Source organism: Jaculus jaculus, chromosome 11, assembly GCF_020740685.1.
Source record: "Jaculus jaculus isolate mJacJac1 chromosome 11, mJacJac1.mat.Y.cur, whole genome shotgun sequence".
NCBI lineage: Eukaryota > Metazoa > Chordata > Mammalia > Rodentia > Dipodidae > Jaculus > Jaculus jaculus.
Genome location: NC_059112.1, coordinates 72,360,722 through 72,383,114, shown reverse-complemented (window position 1 = coordinate 72,383,114; position 22,393 = coordinate 72,360,722). Strand labels below are relative to the sequence as shown.

Genomic DNA, 22,393 nt, shown 5'->3' with positions numbered 1-22,393 from the left:
ATGGGGGAAAACAACTGCCCTCTAATTCTACTGGAGACCAGCTCCATGGGAGGGAATACATCTCTGATACTGAAAACTTAATACAGGGGTAGTCATGAGCCCTAGGGGGTGTAATGTCTGCTGTTGTCTGGCTAAATGTATATACTATGCTTATCAAACTGCCCAGTAACCACTTCTGTTAATGTTCACACCCTTATATTAATGCTACTCTCACTTTTGGTGGAAAATCTTCTCTTTTCAGATGGCATTGACCTTGGGACAACTCAGAAGGTATTATGGTGATGGAAAGAAATGACCACAGTGCTCAGTACTGCAATATCTGTATCACATCTTCCAAGGCTCAGGGTCTAATGCAGAAGAGGAGGCAGAAAGAATGTAAGAGCCAAAGGAAGGGCAGGACTCCATACAACATGCTCCCTCCAGACACAAAATGTCCTGGATATCCATGGCCTCACAGTGCCTGACACTACCTGCATAAGACCATCATAAGAGGAGGAAATGATTATGACATCAATATTAAAAGAGAGACTGATTGAGACGGGGAGGGGATATGATGGAGAATGGAGTTTCAAAGGAGAAAGTGGGGGGAGGGAGGGTATTACCATGGGGTAATTTTTATAATCATGGAAGTTGTAATAAAAAATGAAATTATAAAAGGTAAAGAAAAGTTCCTTAAATAAAGCTATTTTGGAGTTCTTTATACTGGTACATTCCAGCCAAACAAAATGTTAAAAAAAAAATTAAATCAATGAATCTGACTGTCTCTATCTGAGGACCTTAGTCTAAACTGTTGGGAGAGATTCTGGTCTGAAGGCTACTGAAGAACACATTTCTCCTCTTTCTTGGCCATCTTGCCTTTATTTTGCTCCAGAGTTCACTCCAAATGCTCATCTTCTTCTGCTTACTTCTCCTGGGCTTCAAGGTCCCTGACAAGTATGTCACGCTTGCTTACCAGGGTAACCAGCTCATCCAGGAGGAACTTCTCCTGTTTCTGTGCCTCGGTCTTCTGGCAGTCCTCAGTGGCTAGCATTGTCTGCAGTTCCCGGTTCGGTAGCTCATTCCTCCCTTCAAAGTCACATTCTTTTTCCAAAAGGGAAAGCTAGTTCATCCTCCTTATCAAGGCTTTTTTTTTTTTTTTTTTTTTTCTTATTAACTAACATAAAGCACTCTTGCATGACAGCTCCTGTTGCTTCTTCGGTGTTCCTTCCTGTGTCCATGAGCTAGCGAAGGCGCTTTACCACCAGTGCGGCACGGGTGTCAATGAGGTTTTGGTCATTCATTAGTGCTGCCAATTCTTCTACGACACACTGACTGGTGTCTTCTGAACCCTTTATTAAGTACTTCATCTTCTGATAGCTTCCTCTGCATTTCAGTCATTGCTGCCTTCTCCTCGTTTCCTTTCTTTTTATCTTCCTGGATTGATCTCTGCCTTTTCATCTCTGGTCTATTCTAAAAATACTAAAGGATTGAAGTTTAGTTTCTCTGACTGTAGAATCCTTGCTGAACATGACAGGGTTTCTAAAATGTTCTGCTGCTTTTTGTAATTGCTCAGTCTGGAGTTCTATGTCACTCTTCATGCTCTCAGTCCCAACTTTCTGGGCAGTGAGGGGAAGCTACTTTGCCACCTGTCGCTAAGCTTCAAGGAGTTTCTTCAGTTTCAACTCCACCAACTTAACTATTTTGTTCTCCAGATTTTTTTTTTTATAATTTTATTTATTTTATTTATTTGAGAGCGACAGACACAGAGAGAAAGACAGATAGAGGGAGAGAGAGAGAATGGGCACGCCAGGGCTTCCAGCCTCTGCAAACGAACTCCAGACGCGTTTGCCCCCTTGTGCATCTGGCTAACGTGGGACCTGGGGAACCGAGCCTTGACCCGGGATCCTTAGGCTTCACAGGCAAGCACTTAACTGCTAAGCCATCTCTCCAGCCCCAAGATGCTTTTGACCTTTCTTTCAACTTTTCTGCAGCCATTTGCCCAAAGCTGGAAAGTTCTGACATTGTCACTCCGGATTGAGCTTCTGCTATTAGCTGACAGGCTCGCTGTCTCAGCTGCCAAACTCGTCCTTCATCTCGCTGATTGTTTAGCTGCCTGCTGCAGAGCGGGGAGGCTGTGCTGGGATTCTGCTTATTTCCTGCCTTTAATGCTGCATCCTTTCTGGCCTGCTCAAACAGGACTCTTGCTCGTTCCTTAAGTTCTTTCTTGTGATTTGCCCCAAATACACCTACGTGCGTCCATTAGTAGTATCATCTTCTAACTAACTATATAAACCTGCTTTTCAATTTAAGCTATCATGAAGAGAATGGGAGGACTTGTGTTTCCCATGGCTGAAAATTTGCCCTTTAAATTAAAACATTTGGACGTATTTCTAAGATGTCTTGTGAGATTGCCATATCATTTTAGCTGGAGCATACATTTTGCAAAAAAACAAAACATGGCCAGGATATATAGAAGTATTTGATGAAATAGGTTAAATTTGTAAGAAACAGCATCTTTGGATATATACTTTGACATTCAAGGAGGCTCATCTCAGATAAAGCAGAAAGAAGCAGTGAATCCATAAATATGCCATTTGCTTTAAATATCTTTTGAAGAGTTTCTTACAGATGATTTAGATTAAAAATCCTTTTCTAGTTCTAGTTAAGATGCTGAACTAGAATGGGTTATAACTACATTCAACCAAGAGAGCTTGATAATTTTAAGAGCAGTCATGGAGTATATTTTCATCTTTCTCTAACATGTTTCTGTTGAAAAAATTGTACCATTAGCCACATACTCTTTGGTATGATGTAGCAGAAGTCTGAGAAAGAGTTCTTAAATTACCTTCTATGTGCCCTTTTCTTCACTGAAAAGTATTTCACCTTTCCATTCACTATAGAAATTGTTTCCTCTCTATCCCAGAGTGAAGATTTATGTTAACTAAATACATATATACATAGCATATAAACTCTCTTATTATGATGTATAAGATCTGGTCATAATTCTAAATTCTTTGTACCAAATTCTACATACAGAAGAATCACAGTAAAAGTGACTCTAAGAGGCTGTTACTTGCAGTGTTTACAGGTGATATCAGGAAGATATAACCTCAAGTAAGGAATAGCCAAGATACCTCTAAAGGCCAAGAAAAAAAGAGAAATAATTTCTAGCTATAACAAGTTCTTATTATAAAGGAATTTTAATTATAAAAAGGAGTGATGAAATAAATTACCTAAAGGATCCCTCATAGGTGACATTCTCTGCAATGCAGAATAATTTAGAACAACAACATTTATCATAGTCTGTAATGATAAAGCAAAACTCAACTTTTAAATCCATATTTTAATACACAAGTAAGGAGGTGGCTACACTAAACAACTTTCCAAAAGCCTATAACTCAAAAAAGCATGAGCCATTGCTCACAGCTAGATAAATTGTCACCTCTTAATCAATATAGACTGAAACAGGGAGGATGGACCATTACTGTAACCTATTTTTTAATTTAATTATTTTATATTAGTTCATTAACAGAAGCAATATTTCCTGTACACTAATATACTATACTGGAAAGGTTGACCCTTTGGTCATAATACATTAATTTGTAAAAGTAATTATTTGTAACATTTTATAAAATATTATATTAAGTAATGAAGTCTACTTCTTTAAATTCAAGTTACTCTCTCCAAATGAATTCCTTACTAAGTATGTGAAATTTATTGCATAACATAGTTGAATACAGTTTTTATATTATTATTACTATATGTAAAGTGATGAGAAAAAAGACAAGAAAAGAGGATGAGGAGAAAGAAGAGGAAGGAAATTGGAAGAAGAGTAGGATATATAACCCATTTTTAATTTAGTACATTTCTTAAAATAGGATGCTGCAGTGGTTACCTCCTTATTTCTAGGACAAAATATTGACCAGAAGTAGCTTTTAGATGGAAGGGTTTGTTTTGAGTAATAACTTCAAGGGGAACTCCAAAATGGTGGGAGAAACATGGCAGGAGCAGGAAACCAACATCACATCATCACATCTGGACAAAGGCAGCTGAAAGAGAAAATGTTTAATGCTCATCTGTTTTTTTACACTTTTACAGTCCAAGAACCCCACCCGGGGATGGTGCCATGTATAGTCTGGGTGGGTTCTCCCACCTCAAGAAACCTAATCTAGAACAGTCCTCACAGATAGGCCCAGAAATTTGTTTCTACAGGCATTCTAAACCTGTCTAGTTGACAACAGGAGATTAACCATGACAGACACTTTTGGATATGTCACAATCTGCTTTTATTGATTAAAAACTTTTAAATGGAAAAAATGCCAATTTAAACAAGTAAAAGTCAATGACACTCTGTCATGACAAAAGCAATTTTGACTTTGGAAGTTATATTGTGGGGTGCTCTGCTCCAATGAAGAAAATATAAGTGGAAATATTGACATATATTTGTCCAAATAAATGATCAGCATTAAAATTAATGGTTGTTAAAGTCTGAGGCAGAATTTTTTTTTTTAAAACGGGGCTGTTATTTATAGCTAGATTAACTTAACAGTTCAAACTAACTTCCTCAGATAATACCACCACAGCTATAGCACTCCTAGGCATACATCTTAAAGACTTATCTCATTTCCTTAGAAATACATGCTCAACCAGGTTTATTGCCACTCAAATCATAACAGCTGGGAAATGGAACCAGCCTAGACTGATCCTTCAACTGATGAGTGAATAATGAAGATATGGCACATTTATACAACGGAGTTCTACTCAGCAGTAAAGGAAAACAAAGTTATGAAATTGGATGGAAAATTGGTGGATCTGGAAAGGATTATACTAAGTAAGGTAACCCAGGCCCAGAAAGCCAAGCACCAAATGTTCTCTCTCATATGTGGGTCCTAGCTACAGATGATTGGGCTTCTGTGTGAGAAGGAAAAAACTCAGTGGCAGAGGCCAGTAAGCTAAAAAAGAGATATAAAGGGAAGAGAATGGAAGGGACGAGAATACTTAATAGGATGGTATTGTATATATGTAAGAAGAAGAATAGATTAACAGGGATGAAAAGGCCCAAAGTGAGGTCAAGGGAAGAGATTGAGTAAAGGAAAGGTGGAGAGAGGGCTAATCAAAATCTAAGAGGTTATAAATAAATCATATGGAATCCTTTGGTTTTGGACAATGGAACACTCAGGAGCCATAGATAGTTCCTAGAAAATTTTCAGTTCCAGGGATGGGATATCTTCCAGTGAGTTGTTGGCTAGGAAAGTCCCTGAGGCCCCCAAAACATTGTCGGCCATTGCTAAGGTCCTTGGTTTCCCACCAGGAATAGATGGTAAGACCCTATTGCTGAAGACTCTACATGCTTGGGCTGCAAGGCCACTGAGAAATCCTCCTAAACCAAACTGATAACCTCCTCCATGTAGACCAGCTGACAGAAAGCTGGAAGAAGCCATTCTGCATGCAGTTCAATGGGAGAAAGAGATAACACCAGTGAAGATACTCAAAAGTGGACACTGCAAGCCTTATAATAGGCCAACCAGGCCAAATGAGCCAATGGGTGAAATAGTGGTTCTTCTATCATGGTGGAAACCAACTGTCCCTAATTGGATTGGAGGCCTGTTCCATGGGAGGGAATACATCCCTGATACTGAAAACTTAAAGCAGCGGTAGTCATGAGCCATAGGGGTGTAACATCTGCTGATGTCTGGATAAGTGTATATACTATGCTTATCAAACTGCCCAGTAAGTACTTCTCTTAATATTCATACCCCTATGTTAGTGTTAGTCTCACTTTTGGTGGAGAATCTTCTCTTTTAATATGGCAGTGACCTTGGGACACCTCAGAAGGTACTATAGTGCTGGAAAGAAGTGACTGGAGTACCGAGTAACATCTCGATCACACCTTCCAAGGCTCAGAGTCTAATGCAGAAGATGTGGCAGAAAGAATGTAAGAGCCAAAGGAAGGGTAGGACTCCTTACAACCTGCTCCCTCCAGACATAAAATGGTCTGGATATCAATGATCTTGCAGTGCCTGACACTACCTACACAAGACCATCATAATAGGGGGAGAAGATCTAGGGGTGTAACATCTGCTGATGTCTGGATAAGTGTATATACTATGCTTATCAAACTGCCCAGTAAGTACTTCTCTTAATATTCATACCCCTATGTTAATGTTAGTCTCACTTTTGGTGGAGAATCTTCTCTTTTAATATGGCAGTGACCTTGGGACACCTCAGAAGGTACTATAGTGCTGGAAAGAAGTGACTGGAGTACCGAGTAACATCTCGATCACACCTTCCAAGGCTCAGAGTCTAATGCAGAAGATGTGGCAGAAAGAATGTAAGAGCCAAAGGAAGGGTAGGACTCCTTACAACCTGCTCCCTCCAGACATAAAATGGTCTGGATATCAATGATCTTGCAGTGCCTGACACTACCTACACAAGACCATCATAATAGGGGGAGAAGATCATGACATCAAAATAAAAGAGAGACTGATGAGATGGGGAGTGGATATGATGGAGAATGGAATTTCAAAGGGGAAAGTGGGGGGAGGGAGGGTATTACCATGGGATTTTCTTTTTATAATCATGGAAGATGTTAATAAAAATTGAGAAAAGAAAAAAAAATTAAATGAAAATAAATTCCTTATGTATAATCTTAATATTCTCAGAACTGCTCATTTTTTAACTATTGAAAAGCCAATTTTAAAGAAGAAAATATGAATAAAAATATCAACCATATATATTTAAGTTGGATATTGACAGCACAATTTAAGCTGCTAATATGCTCAGAGTTTATGCAAGGTCATGGTTTTGATCCAATTGAATGCAATTACTAATTAAACATGTAAGCAAAAATATAATACAGTAGTGGCACCTTAATTTTATTATATTTTCTGTTAATTTTTGAACAAAGGTATATGAATTATTAATAAATTGGAAAATGCAGTGAAAACTTCAAAAAATGGTACTGTCAAATCCATAAGCACATAAAATAAGCTAAAATTAGACAAATATGCAAATTTTTGAGAACTTATTTTCTTAGAAAATGCTAATGAATCTGTTAAAATCCTTCACTGATAGGTGTAATGTTGAAATGAAAAGTTCCATTTTCAATATTTAGAGTGAAGTTAATTGTGAATTAATATTTGTGTATAAATGCAAAATTATTCTTCACTTTGACATACAAAAGCTTATATTTATTCAAACTTAGTAAAAAATTATCAATTCTTCTATTTTGTTTGTATTATGTGATATCATTTTTCAGGCCTTTTTTTAGCTTTTCTATTCGCTATCTATGAAGAATTACCAATATGATGAAGAAATTAATGACTTTATGTCTTGGTAAACATTTATTTAGTACATACCCTATATTAGGCACCATTTTGTTTAAATCACTGAAATAACTGCCAGAACTACAGAAAATAAACATTTTAGGCCTCAGGACCATATATTAGGGTGGAATTGTGATCAAATCAGATAAAACTAACTAGGTACCTAAATCTGCCCTGCTATCTTGGGTGTGTTCTAGGTTACAAAATATTTATATCAGCAAAATGAGAGCACTAGTGTCCTAAATGCTGTGTGACAGTTGCATCTACATTGGAGTATTAGCTGCGCTGTGTTCCAGGTGCTGAAAATTCTCCATCTCTGACAGAGGTGGTGTAGAGTGTCTTTGCAATTTACTTCTTATCAATGCCTTGCACAGGACTATTGTTAAGGTTCATAGACTGCACTTTGTTACAACCTTAACACAATATCTTCTCCTTCAGCCTCCATACCAGCACTTTCAATTCTTCTCCCCACCTTTTTGTTTCACCTTTATTTATAGCACCTGAAGAAGTACATGCATGCCTCCTGTAAAATAATTAGTAGCAGTAATGAATGTAATTATGACAGGCTATCTTGCTTTAAGGAAAGACCTACCATGATTACAGTGACCTTCCAGTTGGGAAGGAAATGAAGTTAAGTTGTATATTTTATTGTTACACTTATATAAACTTTTCATAAAGCAAGAATAAACAAGAAAAGCAGTGACAAACAATTCCAAACAACCTTGTTTTATTTTTCTTAATTATAATCATCTCAAACTTTAAAAACCAGCATGCAAAGTCTTTATTACAGAAAAGCTTAGCATGTCTATTTTATTTTATCATCCTAATGTCTCCATACTAAAAGACAAAATAGTATCTGTGAAATATAACCATCGTGATAATAATATTGGATAATTTCCTTTTGTTTCAATCATTGCTATAATAAAACTGTGTTAGAAAATTAACAATGATTAGAAAAATCATCAAGCATTTCCATTCCATTAAGATCTGTTCCTATTTTCCATGATGTCAGTAGAATGAAACCTAGTCCATTAAACTGATGATTTCATTTTCTCACATTAAATCTGTCTGTTGTCTTATCTTACCATCTCTCTCTTCAGTCCTGTGTAGTGAAAGCCTAATGGTTTGTAGAAAGATTAGGATCACTAACTAAAATTGCCTGGATGTTTGTGAAAGTACATCCCATAAAAGAAAATCTCAGATTGCATTCCTTTTCTTGTCTTCTAATTTCAAAATATTATTTCCCTGGTAAAATTTGAGTCTTCTTTCTGAATTACAATTAATTTTCACATACCATGTATGAGAAATTCCTTTTCTTCATAGGTCATGAAAGTAAATTCTATGTATTATGATCATTCCATCTTGCTATTTCTCAAGCCTATTGCTTACTATGTATGTTCAAACTGTTCTTATGTTTAATTATTCCAAGCTTATATAAAGACACGTGCCCCATTAGAATTGTCAAGTGTCTGTGTAGCCTTGGTGCAGCAAAGGAATAAGCATTCTTAGAAACAAAACCGTAAACATTTCATTTCTGAATGCCATTAATGAGGTCTGCACAACATATAAAGACAATATGCGAACAGAATTTGTCAGAGGAAATTCAGAATTTATTATTCATGGTTCAGAGGGAAAGTTACACATGAATATCTAGTAGAAATATAATAAGTTAACTAAGAAGACAGTGAAAATAGAGATCTTAAAATATATATGGGGGAGAAATCAACAGAGGGGTCTTGTTTTTTACTGTGGGTGTTGGAAACATGTGGTGGGCCAAAAAGTGATGGGTAGGTTAGTAAAAGATAAGTGTATCCTCGAAATACTGGATTGTATACCCATCTTCTACCACTGTGGGAAACCTCTACTCCACTTCCTGATTTAGGATTCAAAATAAATATAAGCAATGGAATTAAAAACTCAGACACAAGAACATGAAACTCTGAAAGATTAGATGAGAAACCTACAGAAAAATCTTGAGGTTTCTATTGAAGAAAAAAAAAAAAAAAGACACTCAAGGAAAAGTTTGTATAGGGAGAGGTTAACTGGGGCTTTGTGTTTGTGTTTAATAACCTCTTGGGGTGGTCTGTCTGCTTCTGCTTCTGGCTATCCTCAGGAGAAAGAAGCAGAAAACATACATTTCCTTACTTAACCTGCTGAGCACATTATGCTGGGAAAGGCAGTGTGGTAGATACATTAGTTAGGAATTCATGCTTCTGCCTGAGGGGATCAAAACACTACTGGCAGTAGGATTTATCTGTAGCTCACAAGTAGCATGGTGGCTCAAAGTTATCGTCAGGAATTCAGGCTGTTCCATCCTTTCACTAATTCACCCTTCAGGGTTTAGTGTTTTGCTACTTTCTTGTGGGCTTTATGTCTTATATTACCCACTCTTACAAACAAGGCAGGGAGAAGCAGGAAGGGACAATAAAGAATGACTGTGCTCTATAATGGGAAAACAATCTACTCTCACTGAAAATGCCCATCTGGCTACCTCCCTTTGGCTGTGATTATGTTTCATAGTGTCAGATATTTCACATTGTATATTGTCACCCTAAATTAATTAGTTAGTATGTTGGCAAGGACGAATATCAAGTAGTAATAAAGTACTTTTATTAGTCACTATATCAGGAAACTGTTTCCACAGTAAAACATGTCAATTGAGGGAAGAACATGGGTAATATGTGGATAAGGGGAAATTAGAGACAAAGTCAGTACCAACAAAAGCCAACACTAAGAAGAAAGTGAGTTGATATCTTTAACAGATTATAAAATAATTGGGAACAGTCCTTCCCAGGGAGAAAGGAGGATACCTATAGGAAGAACTTCTTAAACAAAAGTTGTGCTGACAAGGGTGAAGGAGGTAGACACAGAGAACACTCAACTTCTACCAAACCAGATATCCAGAGACACACAGGCTCACAAGATCTCATAACTGAAGTAAACCTAAAATGACTCCAATGTGGTTCAGGGAAATTTGCGGAAGATGGGGCAGAAAGATTGTTAGAGCCACAAGTTGAGACATTATGCACAGAGACATTGCCTCTTCCCTGTATCTGATGGCTACCCCCATAATGCACAAACCACATCCCCTAATGAGGAGGGTTCCTTCAGAGCTGCGAAGACAAAGAGGAAGCTAATGATGGTACCAACATGGCTGTATACACACTATGTACATAACTAATAATAAAAAAGAAAGTTGTGCTGATAAATAGGCCAGCAGAGAAGGATGGAAAAGTCCCCTAACTTTGTTTCCTTCCACCTTCAATGATTTTTTACTGTCTGCAACCAATCAAATTCAACAAAGGACATATTATACAGGGTCCCTTAAAGGTATGGAGATCATGAGGCAGAAGGAAAGTGGTGGCTATGGACCCACAAGTGGAAAATTGCATTGAAACATCTGAATATCATTGAAGGCTACAAGATACATGTTAGCCAAAGACACAAACAGGGAGGCATAGCTTTACCCCTGAAACATGAGCAATGATTATGCTTTAGAGATGCCCCTTGAACTGTTTAATTACAAGTGTGCTAAAAGCAACCTACACTTAATACTTGTTTACAAACATTAGAATTATTAACTGTGCACAGTCTATTCTTTATAAATTTCATGGCATATCTTAAAGAAAAAAAATATTTTCACTTGTTAGCTGTTTGTTTTCAGCAAAAAGCCGAGGATATCTTCTATGATTAGACCTCATGCAACTCTTGCCAGTTCTTAAGTTGGATGGGAATATAAAATACTACAGCAATGGAATTTTTCATATTTTCCCAAGATTCTCAAACAATGGACTTTAAAATAAACATATCATCCTTGATTAAATGCACTTAATACGGTGAGCCCTGAAAAGATTTATCAACCCCTTCAGAGTCCTTCAACGTGACAGAGCTCCTAAATGAGAGAGTTTGATGAGGATATACTTCCATTCATATCTGAAGATAAAGATAAGGGATGGGATAAACTGACTTCTCCACCATCTTGAATAGGTTTTATAGGGAACCTCTAGCACCAGATGGCAAACAGAGTAAATGCAACACCTAAACAGACCTCAGTCCTGTGAAAGAAACTTTCAGTGACTACCTTACCTCTAGAGTTCTGACTGAAGAACTTAGCAAGTAAATTCTGTTGCCTTGAATCAACAAGTTTGTTATAAGGTATCAATAAACTCATATAGTGCTAAGAGAGCCGTCGTAATCAGTGATAAAGTTAGTTTGAATGTTAAATGTCACCTATAATATTATGACTGTGAACACTTGGAAAAGCTGTGGAACAAAATCTTAGGAGGTTGAGCCTTGCTGGAGGAAGTGAGTTACTGGGAGATGGGATTTAATATTTTGTAGCCTGGCACCACTACTTATTTACTCTTTGCCTCCCACTCTTGCTGCCATGGCTTTCCAGTCATGATGGAATACTCTACCTGAAACTGTAAACCCAAGTAAACACTTCCCTTCCTTAAACTGCTTCTTGTCAAGTATTTGGTCATAGCAATAGATAAAATATATAAGACAACAGGATTAAAGAGATGACTTAGGTGTTTAGGTGATTGCCTGCAAAGCCTAAGGACTGATGTTCAATTCTCCAGCTCCCAAATACAGCAGACAAAAGATGTGACACAATGGAGCAAGGTCATACATGTGGACATCTGGAACATGATTATAGTGGCCAAAGGCTATGGAACTCCAATTCTCTCTCTCTCTATGATTAAAAAAATGTCAGACAACAGACTACATAATTCAGAATTTTCCAAAGAACAAATTTTTAAAAATGTAATCCCAAGAAAGTTTTCATGAGATAATCAGAAAAGTAAAAGTAGCATAAAATCTTGGGCAGATGAATGGGATCACCTCCTGCACTTCCTGTATTTTCTGTACTAGTTATCTTTCTTCAGAATAAAAAATTCTCAAGTGCATAGTACAGTACCTGAAAAATTTCTCAAATATAATGATTCTTAGCCAAACAACTGATACCCGTGTGCTGCAGTTACATTCTATTGGGCAGGGACACCTTCTATTGGCAGGGACAAAACACCCAAAGAGAAGCAATTTATGGGAGGGAAAGGTTTACTCTAGCTTAAAGTTTTGTGTTTTTCTTTCTTTTAAAATTTTATTTATTTAGTTGAGAGAGAGAGAGATAAAGAGACAGAGAAAGAGATGGGAGAGAGAGTGAGAGAGAGAGAAAGAACATGCCAGGGCCTTCAGCTTTTACAAAGGAATTCCAGACACATGCACCACCTTGTGCATCTGGCTTACGTAGGTCCTTTGGCTTTACAGGCAAGTTCCTTAACCACTAAGTAATCTCTCCATCCCTGGCTTACAATTTTGAGGGGAAGCTTCCCCATAGCATGGAAAATAAGACAAAACAGACAGGTAGGAGGTCACATTTCCACAGTACCAGGAATAAAATAGCCCGTCTACTGTAGTTGAAACTGGTCCATATTACCCTAAATTCTGCCCTAAGAGGCATGCCTCTCCCAGCAAGGAACCATCTTCCAAACACCCCCAAACTTCCCCCAATTTCCATTAGTTGGGGACCAAGAATTCAAAACTTATGAATCTAAGGATGACATTAAATTCAAACCACCACACAGTGTTAAAATTTACCTTTAAAGTTTAGATTGCTATAAAACTGAAAATATATCAGATTTTAAAAAAATTATAATTCCATTTCAAATATATTCATTCAATTATAAATGACATTTTGGATTGAATAAAAACAGGGTAACTATATAGTAAACCTCAATGTACTTTTAAATTAATTTATTTCAGAAAAAAGAATCTCAGAAAATATGTTAGACGCTTTCCATTTTAGAATATGGATAGATGCCATTATATAAGAATATCCTGAATTTTGACTATTCTTGAAACAACTCTTTTTATTTATACTTCTGGTGGTTTTATTCAAGTGTCCCCCATAAACTTAGGTGTTCTTTATGTTAGATTCCCAGCTGATAGAGATATGGGAATTAACGCCTCCTGTATGCAATATATTGTTGGGAGTGGGCTCATGGGTATTATAGGCAGTTTCCCCTTGCAAATGTTTGGCACATTCTCCCATAACTATTGTACACCTTATGTTGGCCAGGGGGTGATGCCCACCCTCTGCTCATGCCCTCGTTTGCCCCTGCCATCGTGGAGCTTCCCTTCGAGATTGTAAGCCAAAATAAAACTCTTTTCCCCAGAAACCCTGACTGTAACACTGAAGTGGTATTGAGGAGTGGGATTGCTGCTAGACACCTGACTCTGTAGCTTTGGTCTTTTGGAGCTGTTTTTCAAGAGGAATGTGAAAGGATTTGAAAGCTTGAGCTAAGAGATGCCTTTCAGTGCTGTAAGTACAGCTTGAGACTATTCTTGTCAGAGTTGAAAGACCTGAATACATTAAAACTATGGACTGTGAAGTTTGACTTATAAGGTTGAGGAAGAGCTTGCTTGGACTGGGCTAGCAGTTTGTGTTAGAAGCTTGCTGTTATGCCCATGTCTTGAGAAGTTGTGCAGGTGTCTTTGCATAGAAATGAACTGGTGCAAGCAGAGGGATAGGGCACAGGGAAAAAAAAAAAAAAAATCTTTGAGTGAACTTCTTCCCATTCAGCTCCAACTGAGAGATTTACACCTTTGAGATTGGGCCAGTTGACCTGCACTGGGGCCACAGGAAGAATGTAGACTCTTTGGAAGGGGTCTGAGTGCTCAAGGAGTATCTTGTTCTTCAAAGTCTGCTTTATCCATGTGTCCCCCCTGCTGGATTAACAAATTGTCACCATATATGATATTGTTGAGAGAAAGGAATGCAGGAAAGAGAGCGTCATTGGGTTTGTAACACTGTCTTGTGTGTTGGAAATGGCCATGGGCAGTGGGAAGCAGGTTTGCTGGATGCCTGCATGGAGACCTATGGGGCCATGAGAATGAAACACGGATTGCAGTGAAGATGTAAGGACCATGACATGGCTGCTAAAAAAATCTGCCAGCCCTGGATGAAGTTTTTCAGGACTGTGAGTAGCCTAACTCGATGGGCAGCATTGGAACTCCAGAGATTTATTGCTGGTTATAATTATTGGACTTGGAGACTTGTCACTAGCTACAGTTGTTGGACTTGGAACTACAGAGTTTGGTGTTTTCCCTGTTTAAATTTTGTATTGGTTGAATATTTCTTTGCTATGTACAATGCCACCTTTTGCAGTGTGTTTATTCTGTGCCATTAAGGGATTTATTTTGGGATTATATTGTTATTATGGCTCAGATAAAAGATCTTAGATTATGGGGATGTATGAACATCATTGGAATTGATAAAATCTTTGGGGACTTTTAAAGATGGCTGAATTTACTGCATTTTACATCATGTATGGTTATCAGTTTATGGGGGGCAGATGAATAATGTGGTGGTTTGATTCAGGTGTCCTCCATAAACTTAGGTGTTCTGAATGCTAAATTCCCAGCTCATGGAGATTTGGGAATTAATGCCTCCTGTAGTCAGTGTATTGTTGGGGGCAGGATTATGGGTATTATAGCTAGTTTTCCCATGCTGCTGTGTGGCACACTCTCCTGTTGCTATTGTCCACTTTATGTTGGCCTGGGTGGGGATGTCCACCCTCTGCTAATGCCATTTTTCCCCTGCCATCTTGGAGCTTCCCCTCGAGCCTGTAAACAAAAATAACCCTCTTTTTTACCACAAGTTGCTCTTAGTTGGGTGATTTCTACCAGAAATGCGAACCTGACTGTAACAATACTCTATAGACTGTTATACCATTGTTAAGTGAGACCACAGAAACAAAAACAAATAAAATACTATAAACAAATCAAAGGGCTGCATTTAGTAAACTATATATTAGTTAACAATTCCATCTAATTCACTGTAAGTTCTGTTGCATACATTTGAATTGTATTAATTTATACATCTTTATTAGGAATGCCTCTTTATTAAGTATAAACATAACTTTTGGGTAAATTAAAATTTAAGGCTACATAAAATATTAACATTCTTTTGTTATTTAAAAATGCAAGTACCTATAAAATTTTATTTCAGTTCATATTTAAAGATACAGAATATTATTCTACCACATAAAATCCAATCCAGAAGTTTACATCAAATACATGTAGTTATATTTACAAAGTTCTAGTTGTTTTCTTCCTTTGTTAGTAATACAATGCAGTCATAGCACCTGAATTCTACAGGCACTGATAGAATGTACACTCATAGCAAATTATATGCTCAACTCTGAAATGTTAATTGGAAAAATTGTCATTTTAGCTAATTCTTTAAAACAGCCTTATGTGACTTCTTCTCAAAATCAGGAACATTTTCTTAGATAGGGAAGTTAGACTTAATTCCAAGTAAAATTTCCTTTAAATTTATTTAAATTATGTAAGAAGATACCCTCATTTAAATGTTTTCTGCAAAGTTAGAACAAGAAAATTATACAATTTTTGACAAGAAATATTTTCCAAAACTTTTTAATTGGTAATGTTTTAAAAATAAAGCCTGAAAATTAAGAGAAAATTTTTGTAGATATTACATTTTACATTAGCACTACTACTTAAAGATAATGAGTTAACTGAAATTTAAGGCTCATTATTGCCAGCAAATAATTGCTTAGCAGACTTTGTGTGGGAGGATATTGTATTGTATTGTACCTAACTACATTGCTTTCACAAATTTGGTTTACCAATTTTGTAAATTATACTTAAGTTGTACTTCACAGAGAGTTCATCAGTCAATTTAAATAGCTTTCACTTCCCTTGAAAAACATGAAAATGGACTTAAACAAAAGAAAATCACCATTTATACTAGTAAAATTCAATTAGCCAAACCAAAATATACACATAGTTAAGATTAGTGTGACTGTTCTCACTTTTTGATAAATCCTCATTATGTGTTTGTATTATAATTTTCTCTGTTATAACTTCTTTTGGAATATACATAGAAATATATAATTAGTTTGACTTCAATTAATTTATTAATTTGTTTTTTTTTTGTAAACTGGTAAAGATATTTTTTTCTTTTTTTTTATTAATTAGTTTTGTACCCAGCAAATACAGTCAGTTTGGTATCACTATTAGGCTCATCTGTGACCTCTCCCCCTCCCCTTGGCCACTCCTACCTTGTTGAGGTATATGGGTCATGCATTGTGGAGTTAGCCCACAGTTATGGGTAAGATAAATGTCTTTGGGCTGGGGAGATGGTTTAGCGGTTAAGCGCTTGCCTGTGAAGCCTAAGGACCCCGGAGTTCATTTGCAGAGGCTGGAAGCCCTGGCGCGCCCATTCTCTCTCTCTCCCTCTCTCTGTGTCTGTCGCTCATAAATAAAAAAAAAAAAAAAGATAAATGTCTTTGCATATCATGACTCAACATGTGGCTCTGACATTCTTTTTTTTTAATTTTTTTTTAAATTTATTTATTTGAGAGCGACAGACACAGAGAAAAAGACAGTTAGAGGGAGAGAGAGAGAACGGGCGCGCCAGGGCTTCCAGCCTCTGCAAACGAACTCCAGATGCCTGCGGCCCCTTGTGCGTCTGGCTAACGTGGGACCTGGGGAACCAAGCCTCGAACTGGGGTCCTTAGGCTTCACAGGCAAGCGCTTAACCGCTAAGCCATCTCTCCAGCCCTCTGACATTCTTTCTGCCTCCTATTCTGCAAAATTTCCCTGAGCCACGTTGGGTTCATTTTTGGTCTACTTCAGTGATGAGGTGTTGGGGGCTTCTGGGGCTCTGGCTCTCTGATTTAGTATGAATTGATTTTTCTCTGTGTTGATCTCCTTCCCCCTTGTGCTGGTATCCGTTCCTCAGAAAAGCAGCACCTTGGCTTGTTTTGCCAATTTTTCTTAGTTTCAGCCAGGGCCCTTTTGAGGTATGATGTGGTAGCTCTCTCCTTAGGATCTACATCTATCTGAAAAGGAGAAGCAGATTCTCCAGTGGAGAGTAAGTTAGCACCAAGACAAATGAGATAACCCTTGCTTTTTTTATATACAGAATTTAATAGGTGTAGGCACTCTTATAGCCCATGATTGATGGTAGCTTGATAATGGGGAGTGGGCTTATGTTTGGATATGGTTCCGACTAGTTTCCCAGCTCCAGCTATGGTTCCCATATCACTGAGGGGATCAGTTAGCCAAATAAAGAGCAGTTGGTTCCCCACCATGGCTGTGTGTCAATATTTCACTTATGTGGGCATCACAACAGGTTATTTGCTGCTAAGTAGGTTAGACCATGAATTGCTTGGACAGATATTGGTCATTTTCCCCCAGTCGCCCATGAAGCACCCTCTGGCATTAGATGCACTGACTGTCTGGGGACTGACTTCCAACTTCCAGCCAAGCCATTCCATTTTACATGTCAACCACATAAGGTGTCTTCAGCAGTAGGGTCTTACCACTAACCGTAGGTGGGTCATCAAGTACTCTGACAGAAATCTATCTGTCTTTTAGGAAACCTTGTAGGTCTCTCTGATCAAAAACTCACTGTGGATGATAGCCACATGCTGGTACTGGGAGTTATAGTTCAGTGCCCACTAAGTAAAGGAGGAAAAACACCAAGGCTTATGTGGCTTATTTTGTTGGGCACAGGACTCTTCACTGGAAAACAAATGTGAAGGTTATGTAGATCTAGAAGTATTCATTCCTCTTCCTCCCCTTCTTCCTTCTGCTTTCTTTCTTTCTTTTAAAAAATATTTATTTGAGAGTGAGAGATACAAAGAAATAGGGAGAGAGGGAGGGAGGGGACGAGAGAGAGAATGGGTGCATCAGAGCCTCCAGCCACTGCAAATGAACCCCAGACACATGCACCAACTTGGGCATCTGGCTTACATGAGTACTGGGAGTTGAACCTGGATCCTTAGGCTTCACAGACAAGTGCCTTAACTGCTAAGGCACCTCTGCAGCCCCAGTTTGTTTTCTTCCTTTTTCTGCCTTCTTTTTTCCTTTTTGTTTTTTTCTTCTTCTGCTATTTTAATTCTAATGAAATAACTTCTTGGATTTCTTGGTCACTAGAAAGAGCAATGTAGAATTATAAGCTTCAAGGATTTGTCCCTTCTTCTGGAATCACTAAATGATCCTGCCTTGGAAATACACTAAAAAAAAAAAAAAAATCACAATGTGAGAAATAGAGTTGCCAATATGGTGATTAAAAACACACCACTGTGTTCTACAGTTGCAACAAGTTTAAGGCTCCTGAATTTGGTTCTTTGTTAAATTTCCTCCTATGAATGTCTTATCTGGCTTATTTAAAAAGATAAACATAATATTTTGATCAGTATTTGAACCTTCTAAGTATTTTGATCAGGACGTAGGTCATAGCTGTGAATTGTTTATTGTTAGGCGAATGTGATAACCACTACACTATGGAAACTGACACAACTGAGGAACTGAGATTGGCATCTGAAATGCGAAGTGATCACATGGGTCTGAGATCTCCACTGTGGTATCTGATTGCATTTTCAGTGAGATAGTGTCAGAGTTGAGCTAACTTATAATTTAGTTTATGCAGAAGAAATTATTTACAGATTTGGTTATCTCACATGTCTTAGTAACTGAAGGGAAAATATTGAGTGTTGGATGTGAGTAGAGGAAACAGGCTTGTATTTTTCAGATCTCAAACAGAATGTGTAAGGAAATGTCTTCATACATGAAGCCTTCCCATATGTCAATCCATATGTCTCATTCCAAGACCTTCTGTCTTCTGTCTATTTGAATCCTTTGTTCCAAAGGTGATCAAGCAACCACTCAACCATTTGCAATGGACCAGATTTGGATCCTAATGAGTCTTTGCCTCACATAATAAGCATTGTTGTTTCAAATGATCTTAGCTGCTGATTTGAAAGATAGAAGTAAAGGATGAGCATAGATCCTGAAGCATACATGAGCATGTGCCTAGGTATTTTCTTCATTCTCAGTTCTGTATGAAAAGGAGTACGCTGCAGCATAAGCAGAGATTTCAGTGGAAGCTTTAGAGTTCAGTCCCTGTCATGTCTCGGAAACTCACTTTTTCAAGTCTTTAACATGACATAGTAGTTCTGTAACACTTAAATGTCAACGCCCTCTGCTACTCTGATATTCAAATCTTGGATATAAGCTTTCACTGTTTTCTGGCTCTACTAATTATCCTAGTAAGAAATTATTATTAATATAAAATTTTATAAAACATATATATTTAAGTACAGAAATATAAATTATAATAAATATATAAATTGTAATACATGTTTAGTATCTCCTACAAAATGATTAGAGACAAAAGTATTTTGGAGTTTTCTAATTTTAGAAACATTAATTATATTTTATTAATTAATACTAATATAATATTTTATGTTCCCTCTCCCCTGACCCTTCCCACTGAAGGCCCTCCCCAGTGTTATGTGGGATTATTAATGGTACAATGACTGAGAGTACTCCTTCTTTCCCTGTGGCTCTTACATTCTCTCTGCCCCCTCTTCTACAGTGTACTCTGAGCCTTGGAGGAAGTATTATAAGTCTTCAAGAGTATTGAGAACTCAGCAGCATGTGGGTTTTTGCTTTGATGAGATTTGAGTCTCTTTCGTGTCTACCTGCATCACCCTGGAGGAAGTTCTCTGGCTGGTAGTGAGAGCAGCACTCATATTTAATCCACATTCCCTCTGTAAATGTTTCCTTAACCTTAGCAGATGGACAGAGATGACCCGTCCCATGCTAGGAGGCCACTTTTCTTTTCTAGTACTGATATATCTTGGGTTTTCTCAAGTATATGCTGATATTTGATAAAATCAGACTCTCTAAACAAGAATAAGAGCAGAATGAATCAAAGGTTATAAAAACAGAAATTGAGAAAAATTTTGGTAAGCATAACCTCTCATTTTAGCAAAAGAACAGTAGGTGATTGTCTCTAGGATCTATGAATTTCCAAACCATAGGCTTCTGACTTGGTTCTTAGTACCCAGTATGAATTTTCTTCCACTGGGTGGGTCTCAAATTTAATAATAGAGATGTTAGTTATCCCCATAGCTTGTGTGCCACTGTTTACAACTTGATGGGATGATTGATATTATATATTGAAGAATCTATTGTCCTGTTCACGCTATTGGTGATCATTATCCCCTCACACTGTGAGAAACAGCTAACCAACAGGAAACTGGACTCCATCTCAGTTCCAGAATGATCTCTCCATGTCCTGTGACTGCAACATGTGGTATCATTAGCAATAGAGACCCTATTTATATCTGGTGGGCAACCAAGTACATCATCACTGATCTGCATTATTTTACCCTCAAATGTCTCCTTGACCAACAGCAAACTGTGGAGGAGGGTAACCAATTCTGGCACTGAGATTTACCAGAAAGAAGATATGGTTATAGAATAAAGCTTTCTCCAACCTTACAGAGCACCTCTGCTTAACTATCACTTAATATGATTTACTCCAAGTATATTCATTTTCCCACAAACTTCCCCCACAAAATATTTTATTTTGCCTTACCACTGTTTTCCATTGTGTATGCATACCAAATCTTTATTATCGATTACTCAGTTAATGGACATCTGGGATGATTCCACTTCCTGGCTACTGTGAACAGAGCAGCAAATATAGAGCTGAGCAAGTATTTCTGAAGAAAAGCATAAGGTGTTTGAGTTATCTGCCCAAGCTAAATCAAATGGTAGGTCTATTTACAGATTGTTGAGGAGCTTCCATACTTATTTCCATAGTGACTGTACAAGTATTCACTTTCACAAACAGTGGTTAAATGTTCCCCTTTCCTCACACCCTTACCTATTTTGTTGTCACTTGGTTCTTATTAATAACATACTTCGTATGGATATATCATTTGTTTGTACCATCTTTCCTCTCTTGCTTGCCCCTGTTCCACTGAGGGCCCTCCGTGGTGAAGGTAGTTTATCTCCTCAGGTCTTAATATCTTCTGAGAACAAAGTCAGCATAGGTTAATTGGGATAAACACCATTAATTTAGGGAGCATTTGACAAATTTAGCCCCTCTGTTAGAAAGACTAGTGGGACCTAGTCATTGGAGACTATAATCTTTGTCCCTATAGGATTCTGACCTGGTTCCCAGTTCCAGCTATTGGTTCCTTTCCACTGAGTGGATCTCTTAGCCAATCAGAAAGGGTTTGATTGCCCAACAATGTTATGTACCACTATTGCACTGGTGTGTACTGCTTGTCAGGCTGGTTGCTTCTGAGTAGCTTTGACCCCTGCTTTGGCCACTTCCCCCAGTAGCTCATGTAGGGATTTCCAGCACTACATGGGCTAATCATCTGGGGATTGGCTGTTTTCCAGATTCTAGCTGGGTCTCTCCATGTTCTGTGTCATTAGCATATGTGTCTTCAGCAATAGGGTCTTACTTTTCACCTTAGGCATGTAATCAAGTGTTTTGACAGAGGGGCCTATCTTGTTTTGGGGACTTTATGATTCTTTCTGATCAACAGCTCAATGTAGGTAGTAACCTATTTCTGGTACTGGGAGTTATAGGCCAGAGCCAAATATTTCAGGTAAGGCTTCATCCCACCCTCTCCAGGGCCCTTATTTTCCTATGCTCACCCCACCCCCATACTACAGATAGGGGTTGAATCTTTTAGTTTACCTGAAATGGGGAAGGATTTTTTTTATGGTACCAGTTAATTTTGGCTTTAGTTTTGTGTTTATTTTCCTTCAACCTCCACTTCCCCTCCCCCGAAACCCTTCCAGCCCTATGGTCTGGGCCGCAAGTTACCTATCAGATATTCTAGCAACTCAACCTGATCCAGGTTAGGAACTGCATATGGGTGAGAACATGCAGCATTTGTCTTTTTGTGATTGTATTTTATACTTAGTCTGATCTGTTCCATGTCCATTATACTACAAATTTTATTTTATCACTTTTTTTTTTCTTACTGCTGCTAGAATTCCATTGTGCAAATGCACCATGATTTTGTTTTCCATTCATCCAATGATGGGCACCTGGGTGGTCTCCAGTTCTTAGCTATTATGAATTGAGCAGCTATAAACATGGTTAAGAAGAACATACTTCTGCAGTGAAGTATGGAGCATTTAGGTATGGTAAATTCCCAGTAAGGGAATAACTGGCTCTGTTGGCCATTCTGTTTTCATCTTCTTCTGGAGTCTATATATTGATTCCCATAGTGGTTGTA

At 37.8% G+C, this 22,393-nt stretch overlaps 1 pseudogene; it reads right to left on the bottom strand.

Moving 5' to 3' along the window:
- Positions 1–814: 814 nt before the first annotated feature.
- The window catches only part of LOC123464418, a 52,779-nt pseudogene continuing 31,200 nt past the window's right edge, over positions 815–22,393 (bottom strand).